The following is a 12,002-nucleotide window of genomic DNA, read 5'->3' on the forward strand; positions in this document are numbered from 1 at the left end:
ATTTGCATCACTGCATATCCATTTGTTGACATTTTCAACATCTCAATCACAGCAACCTGGAAGCTGTAGAAGATCTTTGGCAATGTTTTCAAGGACATCATCTTTTTTCTTCTCCCTCTCTGTGTCTTTTCTTCTCCCTCCATCCCAATACCCAAACTCACCCCCCCCCCCCGTCATGTGTTCTATCCTTAATTAAACTTAGGAGCATACAACTATAAACGTTACCCAGATTCAGAATTAATTAAAGTAACGATGACACTCAGACAAATAACTGTGAAAAAATACTGGAAGTGAAGCCAGACAGAAGTGTGTTTATGTTTATTAAAAAGATATACCACAAACATCCATCTTAAATACTAAATAATACCACTACACATGAGTTATACAAAACCGAAATCCAATCACATGACAGACACCACCACCCTAAACCTTATGTAAAACAAGATCTCTCTACAGTCAATGACTTAAAGTAGATTATAATGCAATGTATCACTCTGAAACCTTCATGCAATACCATAATTACTCTTCTATACCATGTATGTACGCACATGGTATATATATATACCATGATCTATTCCATATATATTATGTTCCATGTATGTTATCATGTATGTATGCACCGTGCGCAATAACATTTGCAATTCTATTACCCGGAAATGGCATCCACCATTACGGCAAATGTAAGCCACATTGAGCCTGCAAATTGGTGGGAAAATGTGGGATACAAATGCTACAAATAAATAAATTAATTAATTAAATAAACACCGCCTAGCTAAGTTATAACAAATAAATACAAATTTTATATTAATAGAAAAGAACTCCAAATAATCAGATAGGAGAGACCTAAACACTCCCATACAAGACAGTCATACTCTCATATAACAGCTTTAAGTAAAATCTTCCCAATTGCAGTATACTCAGTAGATTCTTATTTCTGAATCATTAACAATATCAAAAGCTTAACAATAATGAAAACTTTCAAGCTTAGATTTAAATTTCCTTAAAGTGGCTTCAACGCAGATATTTTTTGGTGTATCATTCCATAAAGGTGGAGCCAGGCAGGAGAAAATTCTCTCTCATCCAGTCCAATTTTATTCTAGCCCTTGATGGGATCACCATTCTGAAATGTTGTGTACAGTGGGCACACTTTTCTTACAAAGTGCACACAGGTGTTTTAAAATATCATGCATACATGTCTTATCAGGAAAAATGTGTGCACTCTTTAAGAACAACGTGCTCTCTTTCATGTAGTGCACAATCTTTACGAAAAGTACTCCCTTTTTACACACGGTACACACTATTATCGGCAAATGATATTTCATCACAAACGACAGACCATCCCTAATCTGAAAGTAACAGGGAAATAAAGACTTAGGGGCCTCTTTTATCAAACCGTGCTAGTGGTTCCCGCACAAAAGTGCCGCTAGTGCAGCATGATAAAAAAGGCTCTTAGGCTGGAGCAGCACCAGCTAAATTAAACCAAAAGACAATCTAATGTGGAACAGTCGGCCCTACTCTGCTACAGTAATTGACAGCCAGTCTACCCATCACAAAGAGACATTGTTAACATGGAACACAATGACCTTCATCTTTCCCAACAAGAAAAGGCCAGCCTAAGACAAAGGAACAAAGGCAAAAGCAAAATATTCCAAAATACTTACCGTTTCTCATCATTTCTGATACCGGAACTGGGAGCCTGCATCAGTCAGCACATCACAGGTCTGATGCTGCAAGAAACAAGGAAGACCAGCTTCAGAAAGAGCTCCTGTGTCTACTTACGGAAGATCACATGCAATCTTCTTTTGGCAAGATGCTCTATTTCCCCACTTAAAAAGCATTTTATTGATATGTCCCACAATATGGAAAGAGATTTGTAATTAATGCACAGAAAAGGGAACATTTCAAAAGAGTTTTCATGAAATCATTTTAGCCAAATGAACCAGTTATCTGAAAGGTTCCTCTCCTGAAGTCCACATTTAACCTAAATGACAATAGGCATTCTGGGATCATATTTCAGTCAAGGTTGGAAATATGATGGGCTGATGCTCAGATCCAAACACCGGCTCTAGAGGCAATTAGCGCTGGACTAGCACCTGCATTAGTGACAGCAGAATGCAGAGAGGCTCTAGCACAGGAGACAAAGTGTGCGCCACACACTAGCACAAATAGCATGCTAATCTAGTCAAACAGATGTTAATGAGGTTGCTTCCTATTCCCTCTCAATGCTCAGAGAACAGCGCACAAAACAAAGCCGCCTTACTGCAGAAAAAGTAACGCCAGCTCGGAGCAGTATTTTAAGGTGTCTGAAGAGAGGATTTCTCATTATTCTCTCTTCAAAATCTGCCGATTTTATACAATTTAAAAGCAGAAGGAAGCCCGTGCAAGCACCTAAGCGCTGGTACTGACAGACAAATGTGTGCGAGTCAGAGCAAACCAAAAAGTGAAAGCACATAATGGCACCTGTTTCCTGCACTTAAATATAAGCCTTTCAAATTTAAAAAAAAAAATTTGAAACAGTTCCCTCCCCTTGCTTTCATTTAACAGTGCACGTATAATTTGAATACCATCTCCTTTGAGCACTGGCGAGCTAGGTTTCTTTGAATACCATCTCCTTTGAGCAGTGGCGAGCTAGGTTTCTACGCTGTTGGCTTTCCACAACAGTTCTGAGCATCGGCCCATGAGTGCCGATATTCAGCCTGCAGCAATCAGTGTTTTAAAAATGCCAGCCGCTGTTGTAGGAGGTTTAATAAAACCGGAGATAGCATGATGTCAAAAAGTTGAAGCTGGTTTCTCCCAGCAGCTGCCATATTAGTGTGCCCAAAACAAACCCTTTGAAAACTCCCTAAACTGCCCAAATCCCCTCCTAACAGAAAGGATGCAAAACCAAGAAGGTTTGATAAAATAATATAAACCTCACAAGTTTGCTATTGTTTTTCAATAGTGTCTGCGAATGTTTTAGGTCACTAAGGTGGTCTTTTACTAAAGCTTAGCTTGCGTTATCTGCAGCAGGACCCATAGGAATAAAATGGGCCCTGCTGCAGATAACTCGAGCTAAGCTTTAGTAAAAGGCCCCCTCAATATGGAGGCAAGCTTCGGCCCACATAATGGACCAGATTGGCTCATGCTGTCTCCTGCCTTATTAAACCTCCTTCCTGAATATCCAGAATCAATACTGACTAGCAGTGCTATCCAGTTAGTAGTGATACTCAGAACTGCTAACCGGATAGCAAAATAAATAAAGTCAGAACAGCCTTTCTAGTATCCTAGTTAACCCGCAAACCACTGTACCTTTCACATTCTTGACTCCCTACATCCCTACATCATGTCTCCAGTCCTCACAGCAAAATTGCTTAATGGTTCCCTCTTTTCATTTTATTAGACCAGATACTATCCGCTCTCGGATCTTTAGTGTAACAGCTCCCACCCTACAGAATTCTCTTCCCCTATCCTTGATTAGAGCTTTCTCACTCCTTATTTAAATCAGCCTTAAAAACGTTCTTATTCAGAGATGCTTTTTCCATTGGAACTGAAATGACAATATCTCTTCCCTCCTTTGCTTTCCTTCTTTCTGACTATCTCTTTCCTATCGACATTTGTAATTTTTTTCATTTTATTTTCTTCTGATTTTATTATATTGGGAAGTACCATCTGAGTGGTTCACAAGGCGGTATAATCAAGACTGAAATAACCTTGAAACTTAATAGCATGAACCACCCCAGTACTGTCCAGAAAGTGTTGAGATGGTCAGAGGGATTTTTCAGCAGCACTATCCAGTCAATGCCGCTGAGCATTCCGCTGACCAGCATTTATCAGGTTAGCAGCACCTGGAGAAAGTAACAGAGTAACAGCAGATAAAGACCTGAATGGTCCATCCAGTCTACCCAACAGTCATATCCATTATCAATTCAAGATTACATCAACAATGAACCATCAAAGCTCACTCAAGCCTATCCGAATCTATCTTGTCATTTGAAGGACACAGACCGTAAAAGTCTGCCTGGTTCCAAATTACTGGAGTATCCATCAAAGTTCTCTCCAGCCCATCCTAAACTGGATTGCTATATGCGGGACTCAGATTGTACAAACCAGCCCAGCACTGGCCTTAATTGATACAGCCAGAGTTGCCATCTAAGCACCACTTGACATGCAAACACATATGCAACCCTTTAACTTTTGTTTTTGTTTTTTATAAAAGGAATGCAAGAGATAAAAAGGAGCAGGGATAAACCAAAATAGCACAATGTGAGGAAATCTGGTGCAAAGGAAAAGGTTTCACACCAATTTTTTTTAAATCACAAAAGTTTCCACATTGTTTTTAAGCTTTGTGTGTTCATATTTCAAATAATTTATGGCAGTGTTTCCCAAGTCCGGTCCTGGTGTACCCCCTTGACAGTCAGGTTTTCAGAATAACCACAATCAATAGGCGTGAAAGAGATTTGCATATAATGGAAGCAGTGTATGTAAATAACGTTCATGCATATTCATTGTGGATATCCTGAGAACCCGACTGGCAAAGGGTACTCCAGGACTGGACTTGGGAAACACAATGGTACTGCACCAGGTTACATGCAAGGTTTAATTAATTTGTCAGATAGAAAGGCAACTATATAGTCTAGGAAATTTTTTACTCTCTGTTTTCCCAGTTGCAGAAAAAAAGGTATATAAACTATTTCAATCAGTTGCTTTCCCTACTTAGCTTCAAAATGGTGGAATATTCTACCCCTTGAGACACGTGTCCTGGATGATTATGCTATATTTCATTCTTCTCTATATCATGAGGCGGTTGTAATAAAGCTACAATATTTTTTTTTTTTAATTTCTATTTATTAATTTCAAATATACATTCATATAAAATAAATGCAGAAAATCAGGAAATACAAAATAAAAAAAAGAACATAATGACATACACCCTGGCTATCGTTACCGTAGTCAAGGGTAAATAGCAATGTTATAGTTACTTAGACCACAATAATATTTGATCAAGATATAAGGTAATTAATCACAAAAGCAAAAAGAAAAAAAGTACAATAAGAGGATAAGAGCTAGATCACTGTCTGCGGTTTTAGCTAACTTCGGTTGCTGTCAAAGCAGATTCGCCGCCGCTTTCTTTTACTATTATGAACTGCTTTAACTTTTCTGGGTCAAAGAATACATAATAAACCATTCTTAAAGAAATAAGGCATCTACATGCAAATTTTAACTTAAAAGTTCCACCTAATGCGAGAATCCGGGGCCTAAGTCCCAGAAATTCCCTTCTTCTTCTCTGAGTAGATTTACTGATATCAGGAAAAACTTGTATCTTTGAGCCCAGAAACAGAAGAGACATAAATTTGAAATATAATCTAAGTATATTATTTCTATCTGTTTCAAAGGCAAAGGTTGCAAGGAGAGTCGTGCGTTCTGTAATGGTTTCTAAGGACGTTTCAAGAAATTGTGTTAAATTTACTGGAGCCTCCACAGAAGTAGTTTTGGCTCCAGTAATATAATACACCTTCACAATTGGAGGTATAGCTTCTTTTGGGATTCCTAATACATCAATAAAATACTTTTTTAGCATTTCCATTGGGGGTATTAAAGGGCATTTAGGAAAGTTCAAAAATCTTAAGTTGTTTCTCCTTAGTTGGTTATCAAAATGTTCAATTTTTCTTTGAGCATTGTCTCTATCAGAAACTAAATTACCAACAATTGTTTGCAGTTTTTGGATTTCAAGTGAATTTAACTCACTCTTGTCTTCTTGCTCTTTAACCTTCGATTCCATAGTATTCTGTTGTTGTTTAAGGCCATGTAGTTCAAAGTTGAAAGAAGTTGAAGCTTGAAGCAGAGACGAATTCAATGCCTGGATAGCGTCCCAAAGAACCTCTAGGGTAACAACTGCCGGTCTTATAATAGCGCCGATATTCACAGGTGGTGGAGCCATGATAGGGGAGGGCGAGGAAACAATACTTCCCGACCTCTCATCTGATGTATTCCTATCTGGCGTCGAAAAAACAACAGGGCCGCCTGTAGCCTCGGAAAACACCGACTCTGGCTCTCCCGTCGATCTCGAACCACCATCGGGTCTCGGCGGAGCAGTCTGTTGGGGCGGGCTTAATGACGCCCCTTCTACGCTAAGATCCCCCGGATGGTCTGGGGATCCAACCATGGCAGGAATCAAAGCGCTACGCGCCTGGAGTCCAAACGCTTCCAAAGTCGGTTGTCGGAGAGTTAAAGTAGAAGCGGGGCTAGAAGCGGCTTTAGCCCCGCTTTTTCCCTTTCTTTTCCCCATAAACTGGGTTCCGGAAAGATAAACACTCCGAAAAAAAAAGACTTGTGGTTCGGAGCTCTCAGGAAGCGTTTCCTCTCACGGACGCCATCTTGATCTCGAATCAGCCAAAGCTACAATATTTTTAACATCATCTACTGTCAAATCATTTGTCACCCTCGCTGTGTTTGACTTACTTGGTAATATTGTTTTTGCCATAATTTTTTATTGTATGACACTTTCTGATCAATAGTTATACCTTTTGTTCATTACTGTTTAGCCTTGTAAGCCACATTAAACTTCACAGCTAATGTGGGATGGAAATGTCTTTTAAACGTAATATAATCTAACCTTCTTTTTGCTCGTGTAATTTCTGCTGAGAACCATTCTTGATGCCTGATGCAGGCATTTTCGCAGAAACACAGCACCATGTCGAGTCCCACTTTTAAACATCTTGGCCATTTAGAGCCTGTATAATAGAGATTTGAAGGCCGATTTTTTTTTAATCTGGTGGACACACGTAACGTTTCTGATTTAAAAAAATGGTGTGGAATCTTTTCCTTTGTACCAGGTTTCCTCACATACTACTACTACTACTTAACATTTCTAAAGCGCTACTAGGTTTACGCAGTGCTGTACAGTTTAACATAGAAGGACAGTCCCTGCTCAAAGAGCTTACAATCTAAAGGACAAATGTACAGTCAGTCAAATAGGGGCAATCAAATTGGGCAGTCTAGATTTCCTGAATAGAGGTATAAAGGTTAGGTGCCCAAGGCGACATTGAAGAGGTGGGCTTTGAGCAAGGATTTGAAGATGGGCAGGGAGGGGGGCTTGGCGTAAGGGCTTAGGAAGTTTATTCCAAGCATTGGGTGAGGCGAGGCAGAAAGGGCGGAGTCTGGAGTTGGCGATGGTGGAGAAGGGTACTGAGAGGAGGGATTTGTCCTGTGAGCGGAGGTTTCGGGTGGGAACGTAAGGGGAGATGAGGGTAGAGAGGTAATGAGGGGCTGCAGACTGAGTGCATTTGTAGGTTAGAAGGAGGAGCTTGAACTGTATGTGGTAACTGATCGGAAGCCAGTGAAGTGACTTGAGGAGAGGGGTGATATGAGCGTATCGGTCTAGGCGGAATATAAGACGTGCAGCAGAGTTCTGAACGGATTGAAGGGGGGATAGATGGTTAAGTGGGAGGCCAGTGAGGAGTAGGTTACAGTAGTCAAGGCGAGAGACAATGAGAGAGTGGATGAGAGTTCGGGTGGTGTGCTCAGAGAGGAAAGGGCAAATTTTGCTGATGTTAAAGAGAAAGGTCTTGGCTATCTGCTGGATATGCGCAGAGAAGGAGAGGGAGGAGTCAAAGATGACTCCGAGGTTGCGGGCAGATGAGACGGGGAGGATGAGGGTGTTATTGACTGAGATAGAGAGTGAAGGAAGAGGAGAAGTGGGTTTTGGTGGAAAGACGATAAGCTCGGTCTTGGCCATGTTCAGTTTCAGGTGGCGGTTGGACATCCAGGCAGCAATGTCGGATAAGCAGGCCGATACTTTGGCCTGGGTTTCCGCAGTGATGTCTGGTGTGGAGAGATAAAGCTGGGTGTCGTTGGCATAAAGATGATATTGGAAACCATGAGATAAAATCAGCGAGCCCAGGGAAGAGGTGTAGATTGAAAAAAGAAGGGGTCCAAGGACAGATCCCTGGGGAACTCCAACAGAGAGCGGGATGGGGGTGGAGGAAGATCCATGAGAATGTACTCTGAAGGTACGGTGGGAGAGACAAGAGGAGAACCAGGAGAAGACAGAGCCCTGGAACCCAAATGAGGACAGTGTGGCAAGAAGTAAATCATGATTGACAGTGTCAAGAGCGGCGGATAGGTCGAGGAGGATGAGGATGGAGTAGTGACCTTTGGATTTGGCAAGGAACAGGTCATTACAGACTTTAGTGAGTGCTGTTTCTGTCAAGCGTAGAGGGCGAAAACCGGATTGAAGCGGATCGAGGATGGCATGAGAGGAGAGAAAATCAAGGCAGCGGCTGTGAACGGCGCGTTCGAGTATCTTGGAGAGGAAAGGTAGGAGGGAGATGGGGCAGTAGTTGGAGGGACAGGTAGGGTCTAGTGATGGTTTTTTGAGGATTGTGCCATTTTGGTTTAACCTTGTTCCTTTTTATCTCTAGCATCATCTGCTAACCAGATAAATGACTTTGAATAGCGGCCAGTGCATTTTTATCTCTTCACAAATATATTTCAAGCAAGCTTCTACCTGCAGAAAAAGGAGGAACAAGTGGCCGTGCACACACTGTACTCATGGCAAGTTTGAAAGCAAAACTATGCACGCTTTCAAGACTAGTACAAAGCCTGCTTACAAAAGTTATACATAGTCTGTCATAGTGCATGCAATTTAAAAAATGTCCCCAGACAACAACAAGCTATCTTTCTAATATTAAATCCTGTGTCACAAAGCTCTTCCAAAATTGAAATAGCCTACTTCTACAAAATGAAGTAGGCTGTGCCCTAAAGGAAAATTAGGAGAAGTCTGGCAGCCAGATATATAGGAAAATATTTTTGCAAGTCTGGGTTTGAACTGGACTGCTGACTGTGAATAGCAGAGGGACAGACGCCATTCAACTTACTTGTTTTGATGTAAGCATGTAGGATTGGTTTGAATTTGGGGGGAATTTTCTTTGAAGTTTTTTCACAGGGGATGGCTCACAATCTAAGGGTCTCTTTTACCTTACTGTGCTAGCGATTTCCCATGCGGAAGTGCCAATGAAGCCAATTCAAAGCGAATGGGCTTTGTCGGCATTCCTGTGCCGGAAATCGCTAGCTCGGTTTAGTAAAAGGGGCAAGTCTGTAGCTGAGGTTTTGGAGCATAAAGCGACTTGCCCAAGGTTGCAAGATGTGCCAGTTTCCCTGATTCTCAGCCCGATGATTAATCCACCATGCTACTCCTACACTCATTTGCACTGACCTGATGAAGCGGAGTAGAGCTCTCAGAGTTAATTACAAATGGAAAATACCTTAAATTAGTACAGTAAAAAGCAGGATCACTGCAACGATATTAGGCACCCTAGGTGAATCTTTAATCTTGTGCTCCCCCAAAACCCCCTCGCCTGCAATCCAGCACTCCATTTCTTCCCTTCCCTCCTCCCTCTCATAGTCCAGTGTCTCCCCGTGAATCAGAAATCCCCCTTTCTCTCCTCTTTCCCCTCTCCCCCCAGCAGTCCGGCATCACTTTAATAATCCAGCGTCCTGTTTACCCTCTTTCTCCATCCCTGTCCCTTGCTGCTGTGGCAGTGTCACAGTGGGCAGAACAGCAGGCAAGCTGAGGCCTCATGCTTCCTTGTTCTTCAGCTGCCAGCTTGCCTGTTGGTTCTCACTGTTCTCCAGCTATTGAGGGAGAGAGAATTTAATAGTTGCCTGGCCTGCTCATTATATTGCTGCCCCTCAAGTCTTGATGCTCTAGACAACCATCTAGTTCACCTAATGAAAAGTGCCACCCTGGTAAAAAGGTAAAGTCTACATTCATAGGAGCCGACTCTGTGGGTGCTTGAGCACCCCCAATATTATGAAAATTCCTTGTATGTGTCCAGGGAGGGGTTATTTCCATTGGGTTTAGTGCCCCCAATAATTTTGAAAAGTTGGCTCCTATGTCTGCATTGCTGTTCATCTTCTTCCAGTCTGAAGCTGGCAATTTACATATTAAAATTAGTGTGTGTGTGTGTGGGGGGGGGGGGGGGGGGAAGGCTGTCAAAAACCCAGGATTGGCCAAAAGTCTATCTCCTGGATATAAATCACCTGCCAGCTCTAAAATTACAGGTTTGACCCTCTTGAGGTATCTCTAGCAGTTTGATGTTAACTCTCCACCCTGGCCTCTAGCATCCGGCAAGAAACCAGAAGGGAGAGCCTGAGAAGACAGCAACCTGCTAAAACAATGCAGAATTTCTCTCTGTTACTTTATTTGTTTAAAGGGGTGTCAGAGAAGAAGAAACATTCAGTAGAAATGCTGTTTTACCAGTTGTAGTCAGCAAGCAGTTCATATTTATAGAAAATTCCTGCTCAGGATTTGTTATAATCCCTGACTCACAACTGACCCGGGCTAGGACTACCAAACGTAAGTACATACATGTTGCCATTCTGGGACAGACCAAAGGTTCATCAAGCCCAGTAACCTGTTTTCAACAGTGGCCAAACCAGATCACAAATACCTGACAATGGGGGAGGGGGGTCATATGATGCCATCAGGCTGAGAGGACGCTCGTTTGCCCCGCTCTAACTCACCAGCGTAAAAATCTGCAAAATTATTGATTCCTAAATCCCCCCCCCCCCCCAGAACATAAAGAGGGCCGCGAAGCTGTATTTGACCCAGCGGCCTATTCCATAGCGGTGCTCCATGAAGGGGATTCCTCTGGACTTGATCAGTTCTCATTGAGTGGTTCAATTGTTTGATCGAGGATGTTTCTTCTTTTTTCTTTTTTTTACAGTACTGGTTTGCCGTGGTACAGTGGGGGGGGAGGGAAAGAAGAGGGTGAGGGGAGGGGGGAAGGGTTGGTATGAGTGGGAAGCTGACTGGAGGGAGGATTGTTGGGATTTCAATTGTGATATCTGTATGGATGTGTATGGGTGGTATGGTGTCGGCTCGGGGAGGGGGGGAGGGAGAAGGTAGGTGGGGATGGGGTCCAATTAGAAGGTTGGGGGGGAACATTGGGGTGGGAGAGAGGAGTCAGGTCTCTTTTAGGATGCAAAGTATAATGGTGCGCATGGTTATGGTACCTCATGGGTGTCTCCTCCGGTATTCCTGTGAGATATGGCATGGCGGGTTGGGGGGTCAGGCTGGGAGGCCCCTGAGCCGATAATGTATTGTAAGTCTATAGTCACTCAGTTCGAACATCACTATCATGCCTGCAGCTAAGCTACGGGTAGTAACACTAAATGTAGATGGCATCCATTCACCTATAAAACGAACCCGACTATTACAATATCTTAAGAGGAAGCACACGGATGTAGCGCTAGTACAGGAAACGCATTTGAATAACGTAGGACACGCTAAGTTACGTAGAGAATGGATAGGAGAGGTCTTTTACACCTCCTTTAGTGACCGACAGAGAGGAGTGGCCATATTAATTAAAAAAATCCCTGGCTTTCACACTTCATGAAACTTACCAGGATACAGATGGACGGTAGGTCATTGTGTCAGGGGTACTGCAGGGGTCCAAGGTGGCGTTTTGTAGTCTCTATGCCCCAAATGATTACTCACAGCACTTTTTCCACTCAGGTCAGAGCCAAGCTGGCGGTACTGGATGAATATCCTATAATAATTTGGGGGGGGGGGGATTTTAATATAACAAGTGATCCCTCTATAGATTGTAAGCCGCCCAGACAACCAATGAGGGACCACATGCACAAGGGTGTTAACTACCTGATGGAGGAGTCATCGGTGCTGGATGTCTGGCGACTACTACATGAGGAGGAGCGGGAGTTCACTTTTTTTTCCCAACCACATAAAGTGTAGGCTTGCCTAGATTACGTATTGGTATCTAGAGCTTTTTTACGATCGGTTACACTGACAGACATAGGGGAGGCGGAAGTATCAGACCATGCCCCGGTATGGGTTGATTGCAGTGGGGGGGGGGGGGGCGGCGTCTCGCTCCCAGTGGTGGCGCATGAACCCCGCTTTATACCAGAATATGGCATTTAAGACCTATTTACGGAAAGTATGGACAGATTACCTTGCTGAGAATCAGGTGGAAGATGTGGGACCCCACACATTTTGGGAAGCA

General features: G+C 42.8%; 1 protein-coding gene across 4 annotated transcripts in view; it reads right to left on the minus strand.

Annotated features, from left to right (window-relative positions):
• ST3GAL4 (ST3 beta-galactoside alpha-2,3-sialyltransferase 4) overlaps positions 1–12,002 on the minus strand; it is a 341,834-nt gene that overhangs the window by 93,639 nt on the left and 236,193 nt on the right. For all 4 annotated transcript variants that reach the window (XM_030221113.1, XM_030221108.1, XM_030221110.1 and 1 more), the window contains exon 3: positions 1,662–1,727. The gene's annotated coding sequence lies outside the window, so the exon portion shown is untranslated. The remainder of the gene's footprint in view (positions 1–1,661; positions 1,728–12,002) is intronic.

The sequence above is a fragment of the Microcaecilia unicolor genome, chromosome 12, assembly GCF_901765095.1.
Source record: "Microcaecilia unicolor chromosome 12, aMicUni1.1, whole genome shotgun sequence".
NCBI lineage: Eukaryota > Metazoa > Chordata > Amphibia > Gymnophiona > Siphonopidae > Microcaecilia > Microcaecilia unicolor.